The sequence below is a fragment of the Anabrus simplex genome, chromosome 7 (assembly GCF_040414725.1).
Source record: "Anabrus simplex isolate iqAnaSimp1 chromosome 7, ASM4041472v1, whole genome shotgun sequence".
NCBI classification, from domain to species: domain Eukaryota; kingdom Metazoa; phylum Arthropoda; class Insecta; order Orthoptera; family Tettigoniidae; genus Anabrus; species Anabrus simplex.
The window spans coordinates 99,279,740-99,297,751 of record NC_090271.1 but is presented as its reverse complement, the minus strand read 5'-3'; positions in this window follow the sequence as shown (position 1 = coordinate 99,297,751).

Here is an 18,012-nt window from a genome sequence, read left to right as displayed (position 1 = left end):
GCATTGCTCTCCGCTGCACTGTGTAAGCTCCCTCTTGCGAACATGAGTTTGATTTCGCTGCTTGGCTCCTCAGCATTTAGTCAAGCAGCTCATCTCCTTACTCCCAAGTCTTCCCAGCCCAAAATTTGCAACATATTCGTAACACTACCCTTTTGTCGGAAATCACCCAGAATAAATTGTGCTGATTTCCTTTGGATCTTCCACGAACCTACTATGCTGGCGTAGCAGGGGGAGAGGTGATACTCCCACGTGCCACGTGGCGGATAGGGGGCTCCTAACCGGCTTGCCGGTGGACTTGAGGGAAATAAAATACCTCTCGCGGACCAAAAACACAACCCCCTGTGGGTGGGGGACGCAGACGAAGAATACACCCACGGTATCCCCTGCCTGTCGTAAGAGGCGACTAAAAGGGGCGACCAAGGGATGATTGTATTAGAACCGTGAGAGTACTTGTGATTAGTACCACCATGCGGGGAAGACCATGGGTCGCTTTCACTTGCGCGTAGTACCACTACGTTAGGTACACAATAGGTTTGTGATTAGTAGCAATGGAGTGCGTTGGCGGCTTTTACAGTAGTCTACCTGTGATTCGTACCCCTGTATGAGCAACACCATGGGATTAGCGACACCATAGTTCTGCCTTGCCTATGCTTAGTACCCACTCTGTGAGGAACACCACGGGATAGTGCGGGCCCCTGTGTTTGGTCCACTTATGTGAGGAACGCCATAGGTTTGCGTTGCCTGCAAATGGCGCCGCAATGTGCGAAACACCATAGGTCTGTATTCCATGTGCGAATTTCATTACCTGTGAGTAGTACCACACTGTGTGGAATGCCGCGAGTCTACGCTACTTTTGATCAGTACAGCAACATGACAAATACCATGGTTCTACTTTCCTAGCGATAAGTACCATTTTGAGGGGCCGATGACTTGGATTTTGGACACCTTTGGACTAAAAGCATCATCGATTCAGTATTATGCTATAGCCGCAGTCCCTTGGTCAGTAATACTATTGTTTCACGTCAGTTTCTGTGAATGCGAGACATTGCGGGTCGGATTCACTGATTGTTTTAAATTCATATCCATCCATTCATTCTTCGTCCTTACGTTTTGAATTCTGGTCAGTGGAAGATTTTGGACTTTTAATTCGTTATTCCATTTCGTCTCATTTCGTACCATTAGGGGGCCTACGACCTAGATGTTAGGCCCCTTTAAACAAGCATCGTCATCATCGTCATCATCGTCATCATCGTCATCATCGTCATCATCGTCATCATATCATCAACCTTTGGATCTTTTGCAGTTCTCGTATCAAGTAATCTTCTTGTGGGTCCCATACACCGGAAACATGCTCTAATTAGGGCCTTACCAGAGAATTACACACTCTCTTCTTTACATCTCTACTACAGCCCCTAAGTACCTCATAGCCATGTGAAGAGATCTGTAACTCTTATTTACAACTTCGTTAATGTGATTACCCCAATGATCTTCCCTTATATTAATACCTAGCTGCTTACAGTGATCGCCGTGAGGTATTTTCACCCCATCGACACAGTCATTAAAACTTAAGAAGATTTTTTTCTTGGTGTGGCCATGTTGGCGAACGTGTTGCGGTTTAAAAGCAATGCTATCATGTGAATTGCTCGTTCAGATGAACAACACTATGCTCGCGATTTACCGGAGCCATGTTCCATTGCTGGAATGACATGGCCGCAAACGGCAGTGAAGACTGCTCTGCTGTGTTCTTTTCTTTAATTTTTATCAGCGCCTCCATAACATGGATCGAATAGCTCGAATACTGCGTTATTGATCTATAGTACGATAAAATACGACTAGTTGTAAGAATATTTGTGATCCAGAGGAGTGGTAAGATTTTTTTAAAAAATATCCATCTAATCAGGTCCTTCCCGCCGAAATTAAGACAGCCTGTTCCATTCGGCGGGTGACAGACAATCAGTACATTTAAGTAGAAAACTTTTCATTATGATAGAAATGTATGAGTCATGGAGGGTTAGAATGTACCCTCTTTGTTGCAATGGAATCTTCAGTAGGACGCAGGAAATAAATATAAAATCGTAAATATTTCCGTTATTATTCATTGTAGGATCAATCCCCTCTCTGTATAAGATTGGAAACCTCATTTGTACAACTTTTCTTATGTAGAATTTATCGACAGGATAGGACCAGTATTGACGGCGATATTTGAGAAAATTTGTAGTCTTACCCATAAACTATTATTGCATCCAGCGTAAATAACATTTTTATAGCCTTCATTGTGGTGAACTTCTCCTCTAACCTTAAATAGCAATTTTCATTTAAATCTGTTCATTCGTTTCCTCGTGATATGCGTACGTACACACATACATACGCAGACAGACATGACGGAATTTTTTAAAAATATCATTTTCTTCTTATTCTGACATACCGAAACAGCATTACATTTTTAAAATATCTGACCAGACTGACAGACAGACAGAAGTGGTGGTGGTGGTGGTGGTGGTGGTGGTGGTGGTGGTGGTGGTGGTTACTGTTTTAAGAAGAAGTACAATAGGGCAACCATCCTCTATTAACACTAAACGAAGGGAGAAAAATGGAAGAGGTTGGCGAAAGAAAGGCAAGGACCGTAAAGGGCGTGACTTTGAAGGACTAGGCCCCGGAAACCTAATATCGTCTGGGTCGGAAAAGAACAAGAGTTAACCAGTTGAGGTTGGATAGGAAATATGAAGGTGAAGAGTCTGACACAAGTAAGTGGACGCAACGCCAGATTCAGTTAGGGGGAGCGTGGTCGCCAACCCACACTTCCAAGTTCCCTGTGACCTAGTTTAGTCGCCTCTTACGACAGAGAGGGGTTATCGTGGATGTTATTTTAACGCGCACACCCACAGGGAAATGAAGATGTGGGAACGTACTGTGTATTATTTATAAAGCACATATTATAAAATAAAGTCTATATGTTTGTATTTGTGCAGGCTAATCTCGAGAACGAGAGTTTTTTGATGCGGTTCACATAGCTGCGTTTATCGAGGACGTTCTAGGTGTCTGAAATATTAATCTGCGGTGGAAGGAAGACGAGCAGTAGCGATTGCAGTGAAGTAAGGCAAAGAAAACTCGGCCATTTGAGAGTGGTGGTGGCGGCGGCGGCGGCGGTGGTGGTTTAAGAGGAAGTACAACCACCCCCTCTTAACACTAATCAGAAGGGAAAAAACTGAAAGAAGTCTGATACTTCGAAGAATTAAGTTATCGGCAAGGGCGTGTAGGTGAAGGTTTCCCTAAGTCTCGCAAACCTGATACCAGCAAGAATTGATCAAAGGATGTCCGACAGTAATGATGAAAGTGAGGAGCCTAGCACAAGTATGTGGAAGCAATGCCATACTCTGTTGAGGGAACAGTAGTCGCCAACCCATGCTCCAAATTTAAGAGCCCTTGATCGCTTCCCCCGCCCCCCCCACACACACACCTGTTTAGACGCCTCCTCTTACGGCAGGCAGGGTATATGCCATGGGTTCGATTTGTTTTTGGCGATTTACGTCAAAAGATTAGCGTTACGAAAATGTAGAGATGGCGTGGAATGACGTTAGTAGACAAATAACTGAACAAGTTGGCTGTGCGGTTAGGGGTTAGGTGGGTTCAAACTCCACTGTCGGCAGCCCTGAAGATGGTTTTCCGTGGTTTTCTATTTTATCACCAGCCAAATGTTGGAGCTATACCTTAATTAAGGCCACGTCCGCTTCCTTCCCACTCATAACCCTTTCCTAACCCATCGTCGCCACAAGATCTAACTGTGTCGGCGCGACGTAAAGCCAATTGTAAGAAAAAAAAAGGTAGAATACGTTTGTGTGGTATTTTTAAAAGTAGGAAAGATCACAATATGAAGATAATATGGAATTCAAGAGGACAAATTGGGGCAAATATTCGTTTATACGAAGAGGAGTTAGGGGATTGGAATAATTTACCAAGGGAAATGTTCGATGAATTTCCAAATTCTTTGGAATTATTTAAGAAAAGACTATGTAAACAACAGATAGGAAATCTGTCACCTGGGCGATTGCCCTAAATGCATATCAAAGGTGATTGATTGATTGGATTGATTGATTGATTGATTGATTGATTGATTGATTGATTGATTGATTGATTGATTGATTGATTGATTGATTGATTGATTGATTGATTGATTGATTGATTGATTGATTGATTGATTGATTGATTGATTGATTGATTGATTGAGGTGGGTGGGTGGGTGGGTGGGTGTATGCTACCGTCCCCATCCAGAGAGGGAGAAGATCATCCGAGTGCTCCTACGGCTTACTTTCTGTAAATCGTCAAGACCTTAAGTACGAAAGAATTTTTGAGCATAAAGATCTCTACAGAAAACTCACCATGGCATATAACTATCTGCAAAAGGGAGCCCTCAGTGAGCTCCGTCTGTGGATCAATGGTAGCCTGTCGGCCTCCCTTTCCCAAGATCGCGGGTTCAAGCCCAGCGGGGAAACGGATTTTATGAGAACGGGAAAAGTCCACTCAACACTCCATGTCATACGATGTCGGCATGTTGAATACATCTGGTAACACAGTTGATATTTATCTGATAAAATGAATTAAAACTCAACCATAGGTTGTTTAGATTAGGGTGTGGTGGTTATTATTGTTTTAAGAGGAAATGCAACTTGACGACCATCCTCTAAATAACACTAATCGGAGGGAAAAAATAGAAGGGGTCCGACAATTCGAAAAATGAAGATATCGACCAAAGGAAGACCCCCTAAGCCTCGAGTGCTCTAATACCTTCGGCGTCGGAAAAGAACAAGAGTTGACCAAGGAAGGTTGGTTAGGATAGATGAAATTGAAGAGCCTGGCACAAGTAGGCCTCCTGTAAGTGAAAGCAACGCCAGGACTCAGGTGAGGGCCCCGTGGTTGCCAACCCACGCCTACTGAGCCGGAGTTTACGTACGGTAGGGTGGCCAGTTCCTTTCCGCTCCTCCATTCCCTTACCCCCCCCCCCCCTCTCCCCTCCACACACACACCAACAGCGCTTGGCAACACATCCAAATCTTGACCACGCCCAGTCTTGCTTAACCTCAGAGATCTCACGGGATCCGGTATTTCAACATTACTGCGGCCGTTGGCTGTAGGCAGTATAGATGGGGTCAAATAAGAATGCCTATACATGGCAGCTGAGGCTATACGAATTATTATTATTATTATTATTATTATTATTATTATTATTATTATTATTATTATTATTATTCCACAATTCCGGCTTTATGCCTAGGTGCTCATTAAAAATCTAACCTTAAAATGAGAGACCATGTTTTGAGATCAGTCACGTAAACCATATCGAAAACAATTCACCTTCAGTATCTTATTTATATAAAAATACCCTTTACAGTATAAAATTTGCATGAATGGTTTAGGAATTATCATAGTTTTAGTGCAAGACAGGAGTGGTTTAAATATCGCACGAGGGAAAAGGAGCGTGCTGACAGACAGGCGGCCGGAAGGATTTTGGATATAAGTCCCACTCTGCTATGCACATAATGAAGGAAAATAATTAATGCCATTTACTAGCAAATCTTATTAGGCCTATCACCATAAATTCAAAACTGCTCGCATGCGAAGCTGCGACGAGTTGCTAGTACACCACAGTTATTGGAAGTATGATGAATTATACGACGAATGTCTACGCGTTTTTCAGCAATTTATCTTACTAGAGTAAGTAGTTTAGGAATCAAATGTGAATCAGGAATACCTGCAGTAATGTTCTTCAGCCATAATGATGGTGTTAAGTGGAGAGGTGACAGAGAAAATACTGGTCACAGGTTATACTGTTCAAACCCGGGAAGTATCTTTTAACCTTAAAAACTGTCATACAGTTTCTAGTTTGAAAATCATTACTATTTCCATATATGAGAGAAGGGCTTCGTGCCATTCATACTGCTATCACTGAACACATTTTGGTTATGTTCTCCTAACTTAAAATATGCATTTTAAGGTTATGTTAAAATAACTTGCTTGGGTGCTGTGTACTCCTGGACTGTGCAGTAGTTTGCGGGAAGATACGGCGTCTTGATGCTTTTCTCGTTGGCTGACACTCCTTGCAGGGATTGCCATTTCTTTCCATTTGCAGTAAAATTACAATCTTGTAATCATTAAGATACAACGAACATGTGGTAAAAACAAAGGAAATGGTGTAATTCATCATTGTTGTTGTTGTATTTCTCCTTCGATGATCTTTGAATTTCTGATCTTCGGATTTCTGTCAAACGCACCCTAATGAACAAATTAGTATCTCTTTGCTAGTTAGATCAGCCGTTGCCTACGAGATATACAAGGCCGGGAAGTGGACCGATAGAAATGCGGGACAACCGCCGTATCGATCGAGACGGCTGTGTGCGGGACGCAAGTAGTTTTACGAACGTCCGCTAGAGGTCTCGACATCTTGCTATGCTGTTCGCGCGAAATACATTCAATTAATAGTACATGTTGGTTTCTAAAGACGTAAAAAAATCTACAAATAATGAAGTTAGGACCACCTAAATGTGATTTCAAGTGATTCTATGTAAAGTAAAGCACATTTAAGTGGTATTCGGAATTATTTTAGGCGAAGTCAAGTGCGATAATTAATAAAAGAATTACATTAAAAATGACTTACCATGATCACTGCTCGTGTCACTCACATTTTTAATATCTTTCAACTTAAAGGTTTTGTCCTGAAGTTCTTTTCCAAGTCATGATCATCTGTAATTGTATGAGCTTCATTATCGAGTGGAGTATTGGTTTTAAAAGTTTTGTAATGAGAGCTACAGTCAGTGCTCTCTGATCACACTTGTCACATTTGGATGCCTCAATGAACTTTGGAACAACAAAAACGTGAAGTTTTTAAACTAAATTCGTATTTCCCAGATAACGTAATGAGTGACGCGTAAAATTTAACATATTTTGCAGGAAGTAAACAAATTCTTTTGAGGGGTAGCGTAATGCTCCACGATCTTTCATCCTAATGAGGCACATCAATGGACTGTCAGTAGTGGCCGAGGATATCTGTCCCAAGCATGATTTACAGTTGGAATTTTCTTCCGCAACTCGAACATGATAACCACATATCATGGCCAAGGAAGACAACTCCAGAGTGATAGGTTTTTCTGAAAAGTCATGGTGTCATTCTTAATATCAATAGCATCTAAGATAATATAAAACCACCGGGCGAGTTGGCCGTGCGGTTTGGAGCGCGCAGCTGTGAGCTTGTATCCGGGAGATAGTGAGTTCGAATCCTACTGTCGGCAGCCCTGAAGATGGTTTTCCGTGGTTTTTCATTTTCACATCAGGCAAATGCTGAGGCTGTACCTTAATTAAGGCCACGGCCGCTTCCTTCCCACTCCTATCCCTTTCCTATCCCATCTTCGCCATAAGACTTATCTGTGTCGGTGCGACGTAAAACCAATAGCAAACAACCAGATATTTTAGGCCTATTAAAAATAGTACATCTGAAAGAAAATAGAATAATCGCGAATTGATTAGTTAGCTTACCTTCGAGCGTCTCATCAAGTAGGCCTATTTCCAGAACTGTTGCTGATCAGGATTACGATTATAGTGTACTCTGGGCTTGACAGCCATTTCATCTATGATAAGGGATCCTAACGTTTCCTCCACGCATGTCAAATTCATGGCTTCGTAATAGAGGTTTTCTTTAATGAGGTGGTGGTGGTGGTGGTGGTGGTGATTATTGTTTTACGGGGAAGTACAACTAGGCAACCGTCCTCTATATAACACTAATCTGAGGGAAAAAATGAACGGATCCGACACTTCAAAAATGCAGATATCGGCCAAAGGAAGACAACGCCCACGTGAAAATGAAAGAATCCCCAGGACTGGGGAACCTAATACCGTGGGGGTCGGAAAAAAAACAAGAGTTGACCAAGAGGAGTCTGATAGGATAGATGAAAGTGAGGAGCCTAGCACAAGTGGAAGCAATGCCAGGACTCAGCTAAGGGTCCCGTGGTCACTAACCCACGCTCCAAAGTCCAGAGCCCCTGGGGCATCTTTTAGTCGCCTCTTACGATAAGCTGGGGATACCGTGGGTGCTATTCTACCGCCCCCACCCACAGGGGATCTTTATGAGGGGTGTTATTCTAGTTTTTCGATTCGAAAAGCCAACCTAGTCCTAATTCGTGTCTTTTGATGCGGTAGTCGGAGGCAGTAAAGTGTTCTAATGAATCTGTAACCTATAATCTGAAGTCTCAATATTTAAAATGTAAATTACAGACTCTGGATGACGTCCCAGGCGACCAAAGCGAACCTAATTGCCCCCCCCCCCCGGTCCGGATGTAGCAATTATCCACTACTTTAAAACTGGATAGGCTGGAAATGATTGAAAACTCCGATTTTTTTTTGGACGAATTGGACTTACAGTACGATATACCATATTTTATAGAGTATATGAAATTTACTTCGAGTTCATTTGAACACTAACAGTAAGTGAAATCTATAAGTAAACGTATTAAAAGCACTTTTCTCCATATGTTAATACACTACAGCACATGAAAACTATAGCACGATGTCGAGACATCTGGCGGCGGTACTACGAACCTGGTTGGGGACGGTTTTTATGCTCAGAACTAGCGCACACTTCCCGGCCTTGTATATCTCGTAGGCAACGGATCAGCACAACTTAGGCGACATCTAGGCATTGTTTTGGATAGCTATGAACTTGAAAGCGAAGCCATGAAAGGTCGATAAATAAAATTGATCGTTAAGAAAATGGCTTTCGAATTTTTGTTACTTCAAAGATCTCCTTTGTATGACTCTTCTGTCCTCTCAGTTTTAAGTCCTGCGTTGATGGGGTGAAAGTTCCTTTTGGGGATCATTGTAGGTATCTAGGTGTTAATATAAGGAAAGATCTTCATTGGGGTAATCACATAAATGGGATTGTAAATAAAGAGTGCTGATCTCTGCACAATGGTTATGAGGGTGTTTAGAGGTTGTAGTAAGGATGTAAAGGAGAGGGCATATAAGTCTCTGATAAGACCCCAACTAGAGTATGGTTCCAGTATGTGGGACCCTCACCAGGAAGAACTGGAAAAATCCAAAGAAAAGCAGCTCGATTTGTTCAGGTGATTTCCGACAAAAAGGTAGCGTTACAAAAATGTTGCAAAGTTTAGGCTGGGAAGAATTGGGAGAAAGAAGACGAGCTGCTCGACTAAGCGGTATGTTCCGAGCTATCAGTGGAGAGATGGCGTGGAATTACATTAGTAGACGAATAAGTTTGAGTGGTGTCTTTAAAAGTAGGAAAGATCACAATATGAAGATAAAGTTGGAATTCAAGAGGACAAATTGGGGCAAATATTCGTTTATAGGAAGGGGAGTTAGGGATTGGAATAACTTACCAATGGAGATGTTCAATAAATTTCAAGTTTCTTTGAAATCGTTTAAGAAAAGGCTAGGAAAACAATAGATAGGGAATCTGCCACCTGGGCGACTGTCCTAAATGTAGATCAGTATTGATTTGATTTGATTTGATTTGATTTGATTTGATTTGATTTGATTTGATTTGATTTGTATGAACTAAGTCAGCGTTGAGGCTTTCGGTTCCCGGCCGGGACGTGGAATTTAATCGCGTCTGGTGAATTCTTCTGGCTTGGGGACTGGGTGTTTGTGTTTTTGCCCCAACACTTTCTTCTTCATATTCAAACAACACACCACACTACCAACCACAACAGAAACACGTAGGGCATCCGGCCGTAAAACAGCGCCAAATCAACATGTGCGACACAGGTCGCACCCGCGACCCCACAAGTGTGGGAAAACTGTAATAGAAGAATTCTTTGCGATAAGTCTATTGCAGCAATCATAGCCGTAAACGCAATTAATGACATGGGCTGATCACCATTAATGTATGTCCAACCCTTGTCCCATAATAACAAGAAGTTTCATGAGCCGTCTCCAGAATGTATTTGTGAATGGTGTGAACATTTTTGCGACAGATATCACGCGTTACGGTGAACAAACAGGACGTTATCAATTACGCAGCTATGTAGTGAGTGATTCACTTACCTTATACAGTACACATTTCGGGCTTTCCACTTGATTATTTTAATGTAGTTGGGGACAAATCATGACGACTTCGCCTCACACCACTACTTTACAGTGGCAGCTCGGTGTCTATTAGCGACTTATAGGATTTACTACCTCTACTGCAGCCAGAGTCGGCTACTGCACTCTACACGAAGAAAGGGTAAATACTACAGAGAGTGAGGAAGAAAGTGGTTTCGCAGCCTCTCCACACCAAACGAAGATCACTTGGAACTCGTTAACTCAGCAGGGTGCAGGGTGTGATTGACTACTGGCTTCCAGTCCTTCTAGTGCGGCCTTCGACTCAGCACGTTTCGGTACAGGCACATTCCAGCTGACGCGGAGCATGTCATGTTGCCTCTCGAAGTTCTCTCTACTACGCAGTTACAGTCCCGTGTCCCATGTGCCGGCACTCTGTACCGAAATACTCCGCCTCAAGCTCCTAATGTTGCGGAACAACTGAATGTTCCGGTCTGCTCAACCCTAGTTCTTATCCATGCCAATAAATTGCCTCCTATGCTGAGCTGCTGTAGTTTCAACAGAAGCCGCTGATGTGACACTTAGTCGAAGGCATTGGACCAGTCTACTACGATACAGTCAATTTCTGTCACATCAGGTTGATCCAAGTTAAACTGCCAGTCATCAACGACCTTTGTCAATAACGTTGTACAGGAACGTCCTGGGAGAAATGCTGACTGGAGTTAAGGAAGTTATTCTCCCGAAAGAATTCCAGCACGCTATTAACTACCAGCCGCTCCATGCATTTACAGACAATGGACGTTAAAGACACTGGCCTGTAATTTTCAACCCTTTCAACCAGGTTAATTCCTGGGAGGAAAGGCAGCCAGGCATAGAGCTAGCCACTCTATCCCTCTAAGTATCGGGGTTACGAAATGTGGAAGCCTTTACCCTACACTCCTCCAAGGGTATTGATGGCCTGTGCGGAGATGGCTTTCCAAACTTACCTTCCTTACCGGAACCACTGTAATGGTTGGAGAAAATTCAGCTAAGCGTTTCCATCTGCAGATACTCCGTTACCACTCCACCTTGCCATTGTGAAGCACGGTAGGGGGTTTGATTGATCGTCATGGCGCTGTACTCAAACTCTTCTCTCTCTACAAGGTAAAATGAAAGTGATTGGAAAAGTAGTGATAAAAATCAAACATTGAAACAAACGCTTAGTCAGATTTTTGAAGGGAGGAAAAAATTCATTCGGCACTCAATGTCGTACGATGTCGGCATGTCAAAGATCTCTGGTGGCACATTTGGTGTTCACTCGACAAAATTAATTAAAACTCAGCCACAGATGCATGAGAGAGATTGGGATTACTCTGCCATGTAGTAGGCCTATACTAAAACGGAACGTTGAAATTGACGAGCAAACAGCGAGGTGATGTCAGATTAAAATGCTTGCACACAGTAACTGAGGTCAAATTATTATTATTATTATTATTTTTATTATTATTATTATTATTATTACAATTTGGTTTACGTCGCACCAACACAGATAGGTCTTATGGCGACGAGGAGATAGGAAAGGCTTAGGAGTGGGAAGGAAGCGTCCGTGGCCTTAACGAAGGTACAGCCTGGTGTGAAAATGGGAAATCACGTAAAACCATCTTCATGGCTAGCGAAGGTGGGGTTCGAACCCACTATCTTCCAGATGCAAGCTCACAGCTGCGCGCCCCTAACCGCACAGCCAACTCGCCCGGTATATTATTATTGTTATTCCATATATTGCTGTACAGTATGTATGTTGAATGACACCCGCGGAGTCTCAGGACTTTTTGTTCTCATTTTATTTATTTATTTATTTATTTATTTATTTATTTATTTATTTATTTATTTATTTATTTATTTATTTATTTATTTATCTATCTATCTAATGGCTTTTAGTGCCGGGAGTGTCTGAGGACATGTTCGGCTCGCCTGGTGCAGGCCTTTCTATTTGACATCCATGGGTGACCTGCGCGTCTGGATGTGGGGGCGAGATGATGAGGTAAGGAGAGGGTGAAATCCGATGTCGGCACGTAGCCTACTCCTGTCATATAACACCAAGGGATCTGCTCAAGGCATTACGTCCCATCCGACGGACGAATCGCCATCAACAACGTAATAATAATGTTATTGTTTTTACGTACCGCTAACTACTTTTGACGGTTTTCAGGGATGCCGGGCTGCCGGAATTTTGTCTCGCGGGAATTCTTTTACGTGCCAGTAAATCAACCTTCACGAGGCTGGCGTATTTGAACACCTTCAAATACCAACGGACTGAGCCAGGTTCGAACCTGCCAACTTGGGCTCAGAGAGCTAGCACCTTAACCGTCTGAGCCACTCAGCCCGGCCATCAACAACGTCATATGCCTTCACTCCATATGAACACTGTGGAGAGGTCTGGAATTGAATCCAGCCTTTTGGCATGCAATCTAGTTACTGTACTACAAACTGTATACCCTGCCGGCCAACATTCTGCTGGTGAAAGTGGAACTCGAACTGGCTAACCACGGACCGGCCGCCGTAACGATGATGGCATCTAGGGGGGCTTTCTTTCCTCTCGTGATCGTAGTTCTGTAAATAAAGAGTCCAGTATGTGATCTATCAACGTTATGATGGTTCACGTCAGTGTTACCAGATGGTGGAAAATTTATCCGTGTTCAGCTTAGCAAGTGAGGCAGCCTGCGACAGGTACTGGTCCTTCTCCCCAGTTGTATCCCCCGACCCATCCCCTGCCTGTCGTAAGAGGCGACTAAAAGGGGCCCCGGGGCTCTTCACTTAGGAGCGTGGTTTGGCAACTGTGGGGCCCTTAGCTGAGTTCTAGCATTACTTCCACTTACTTGTGCCAGGCTCCTCACTTTCATTTATCCTATCCACCTGTGGGTGGGGGCAGTAGAATAACACCCACGGAATCTCCTGCCTGTCGTAAGAGGCGACTAAAAGGGGCTCAACTTGGGAGCGTGGGTTGTGACCACGGGGCCCTTAGCTAATTCCTGGCATTGTTCCCACTTATTTGTGCCAAACTCTTCACTTTCATCTATCCTATCCGACCTCCCTTGGTGAACTCTTGTTGTTTTCCGACTCCGACGGTATTAGAGCACTCGAGGCCTAGGGAGTCTTCCTCTTTACGCCTTTCGTGGTCCTTTTTTTTCTTTGGCTGATAACTTCATTTTTCAAATTGTCGGATCCCTTCCGTTTTTCCTCTCTATTAGTGTTACTATAAAGGATGGCTGCCAAGCTGTACTTCCTCTTAAAACAATCACCACCACCACCATCACGAATTGTTCATTGCGGTCCTATAGACTGTCTAACGCCGGGCTGAGTGGCTCAGACGGTTGAGGCGCTGGCCTTCTAACCCCAACTTGGCAGGTTCGATCCTGGCTCAGTCCGGTGGTATTTGAAGGTGTTCAAATACTACAGCCTCGTGTCGGTAGATTTACAGGCACGTTAAAGAACTCCTGCGGGACTAAATTCCGGCACCTCGGCGTCTTCGAAGACCGTAAAAGTAGTTAGTGGGACGTTAATCAAATAACATTATTATTATTAGATTGTCTAACATCTTGATGAACATGGGTTTCCGCAAGGATACAAAAAATGGCTGCATATTTTCTTATAATGCGGGGCATGCTGAAGGAATCCGTTTTGCGGTTGTATGGTACAATATCACTGAACAGAACTCCTCACATTCAGGATTTGAGCGGTCCGAACAGCACAAATACTTGTCTCCAGATACTTCAGTGCGGCAACTGAATGGCGTTTTGAATGGCGCAGTAAGAGTTTTCAGGAATGGCAGTCTCTGTTTAATATCCAGCAACCTCCTAAGGAGAACTCGGGTTGCCCACAACATAGCTCGAACAAGTTATGGACGAGATCCAAACTTTGCTGCATATACTGTAAATGGGACATGCGACCTTCCCCTACATTTTACTGTGTTGACGCGTATATATACTTTGCGGATTGTCCGAACAGGTAATTTCTCAGGGTATTCGGGACTTCGTGAGAACTTCTTAATAGGCTATATACTGTAGTGGCTGGACAACTTGAATCTTATTTTATAGGATATTTAGCAGAATCATAATACATGAAATACACCTATCACATCTTTATCTTTCTGTATTTCCATTAAAACCTCTACATCAGTGTTTCCCGAACTTTTGTCTCTGAGGCTCCCTGAGCATGTCCAAGGACCCCTCAGCCACAGAACATAAACGTGCATTCATTTTGTAATGATACCATGTTTGATTTTATTCGTATAATTTAGGACTAATAGTTACTTTCTTTTAAAGTTTAATTTAACTTCATTTACATACAGATTTTTTAAATGCACAGAAATTATAAAACAATGTGACACATGGCTAATAATTACAGCATTCCGGATCTGAAAACTTACTTGAAAAACTCGCTTGTTGCGATTGTTGGATGAAAGGGATGGATGGTGCTGTTTTCCAGAGAACAAGCGTAGTCACTCGAACTCTACATTAGCTCTGTTTCTGTACCTCGTCATCATTTGTGTGAGAGCAGAAACGTTATGTTGCCATGAAAGGCATTAGACGCAGTATTTCCTTCTAGAAATTGTAGGGTATAGACCAGAGGATATCACGGACCCAGAAGTCGATCAGAGAAGTTGATTTGTGATACATTCATGAAACTTCCCGGAGCTAAATATGGCATTCCACCTCATTCTCCACCCATATCATCAATTTATTTTTTACTTTCTCTCTGCCAAGATACTTCGGCTAGTTGATCTTCCTCAAGGGAGGGCAGTTCGTGTTCAGTTTCCAAGAAGGGTTTTGTGATCCAAAACATTTTCTCAACCAGAGGTGGAAAATATGCTCTAGGTGTGGATACTAGCAAATCCAAGTATCTCACAATTACGTCGTTTACACTGCCTTCTTTTTCCACTGCTGACCTCTACCATCTATCGGCCAAGTTAAGGGTTACATATTATATTGTATGTAATTTATGCAACAATGAAGACACAGTTCCTAAATTTAGTATTGGTCCATGCATTGTGTGTGTACAATAAAGTTTCACTCTTCAAATACTTACATTATTTTTGCCTACTCCTTGGATTATCGTCGCGACCCAGAGGTCCGCGGACCAGTTTGGGAATGGATGCTCTACATTTTAGTTCTTTAAAATATACGCAACTAAATAGTTAACAAAGAGGAACAATCAGTGTTCTCTCCAGAAATTTTCGTCAGCTGGGTGGCAGGAATGAGTAGCCGGGCGGGGAAAACTACGTAAAAAAGTGAATATGATAAATTTGAATTTAGTTTCCTCAGGACATTTTTCCAAAATTGAACTATTTTAGTGTTATGTATAATATAACTATTTAAAATAGTTTACTTGAATCCGCCTTGATCAGTACACTCATTAAATGAAAGAAAAACTATTTATTAAACCAAACATGTTTCGGGAAATCTCAACCATTCACTTTCCTCAGTGGTCAGATCAAAGAACAAAACAATATCACACAATCTTTTGTTTTACAATTTAAAGAAGTGTTGTCCTAATACACCATATCAAAGAGTAAAAAGAAATATTATAAAAATGATCAATACATAAAATTTTGGTTGAACTGAATGAGAATACTATATAAATTTAGGATCTTCAACTTTTTCTTCTTTTCTTCTTTTTGCTCCTTAAATGATCATATGCTAGTCTATACAGTGGGTTATCTTCTGCACTTCTCTCATTTAAACTTGATTTAAAATAATTTTTTGTGTAAGGTAAATTTCTGAATTTTCCAAAACATTCATTAATTTTCCCTTTTTGGCCGAATGTAATAATTTCATGTCACTGGAAATGTCTGTAAATTTATTATTCATTTCAATCATATGTTCTCCCGTTGCCGAATATCTTTTATGTTTAACGGCATTAACATGTTCTTTGTACCTTATAGCCAAACTTCTACCAGACTGTCCTATGTATCCTTGTTTACATGTTTGGTATGTTAATTTGTAAATTCCTGATTTATGTGACATAATAATACTAATAAGATAATTTTCAATTCAGATAAGATAGAGAATAAATGTATATTCAATAAATCAGGAATTTACAAATTAACATGCCAAACATGTAAACAAGGATACATAGGACAGTCTGGTAGAAGTTTGGCTATAAGGTACAAAGAACATGTTAATGCCGTTAAACATAAGATATTCGGCAATGGGAGAACATATGATTGAAATGAATCATAAATTTACATACATTTCCAGTGACATGAAATTATTACATTCGGAGAAAAAGGGAAAATTAATGAATGTTTTGGAAAATTCAGAAATTTACCTTACACAAAAAAAATTATTTTAAATCAAGTTTAAATGAGAGAAGTGCAGAAGATAACCCATTGTATAGACTAGCATATGATCATTTAAGGAGCAAAATGAAGAAAAGAAAAACTTGAAGATCCTAAATGTATATAGTATTCTCATTCAGTTCAACCAAAATTTTATGTATTGATCATTTTTATAATATTTCTTTTTACTCTTTGATATGGTGTATTAGGACAATACTTATTTAAATTGTAAAACAAAAGATTGTGTGATATTGTTTTGTTCTTTGATCTGACCACTGAGGAAGGGAATGGTTGAGATTTCCCGAAACATGTTTGGTTTAATAAATAGTTTTTCTTTCATTTAATGAGTGTATTGATAAAGGCGGATTCAAATAAACTATTTTAAATAGTTATATTATACATTCAGACTAGTCAATACGGACCAAACACAATATTAACCTATCATGGTTAAATTTATTAACAGTACTTTAGTGTTGTCACAAACAAAATATAACGGAGTATTTTGAACTAACAGTGTTCTGCTGCTCGTTCACAATCATGTAACACCTGGGCTTACCACTCAGTTGTTGTGGAGGGCCATACGGGCATGTGACGTCCGGCGGAATCGAGTGCTCACATGCGATTCCACGCTAATACAGACTCCGCTCACGCACGACACTACGTGATAATCAAGCTAAACGTTGAAACTTCGATGAAATTGATGTAATTATGTTGACAATAACGAAGATTTATAATATAAATAAAATTTGGAACACCTAATGACTCAAATATGTATTAATATTATGTAACCAGCACATATTTAAGTTATATTAGCCGGGGCGATCTGTGAAAGCAGCAGGGCAGTGCGCCGATTAAAAAGGTCCTAAGGAGAACACTGAACAATGTATGGGAATCATAAATATTCGTAAATACATTAAATGAAGAACACAGTCGTTAATATAATTGAATAACAATACACTCAAATTATCGTTCAGGTGCATTTAAAGCAACTGATGAATTTGTTCTTCTCTCTTCCTTGCTTTAGAGATACAGTCTTGTACCTGATCTTCAGACTGGACTTCTTAATAAATGGAGCAGAGTTTGTGTCCTAGATCAGCATTTGTCAGCAGTTCTGTCGACAAAGTCTCTTCTTCAGTAGTAGGATCCGTAATGAGAATATCATCATCGAAGATGGCAAAAGTAATGGCTATGGAAGAACTGTGGACAGTAAGAGACTTCCGCTTCTTTTCTGATACCACAGTAGTGCCCTTATCCGCATCATACTCCACTTATAGCGAGGTGACTGTGCGTAGAGCTGCAATCAAGACAATAGCACACTCATATAGAAAAGTTCTATCATGATCAATGCAGTAAAGGTTACGATGAACAAGCCAGACAAGTTTCTCAGGTACAATGCAGAGCTCACTTAAATCAGTGTACACTGAGTTTGACACAACTTCAGACACAAAGTGACTAGCCACCTGAGATTGATCGCTGGGAGATCTTGGCCGGAACTTCGGAGAACACGGCGGAGGAAATGCTACATTAGGCACAAAGAAACTGTTCCCAGCCTCCTCTGCTTTTGGTGGGACTTTCTCAAGTTTAATGCCACAAACAACAGTGGTATTTCCAATCTTAACAGAAAAGGAACCATCAGCTGTCGTGATGGAGCC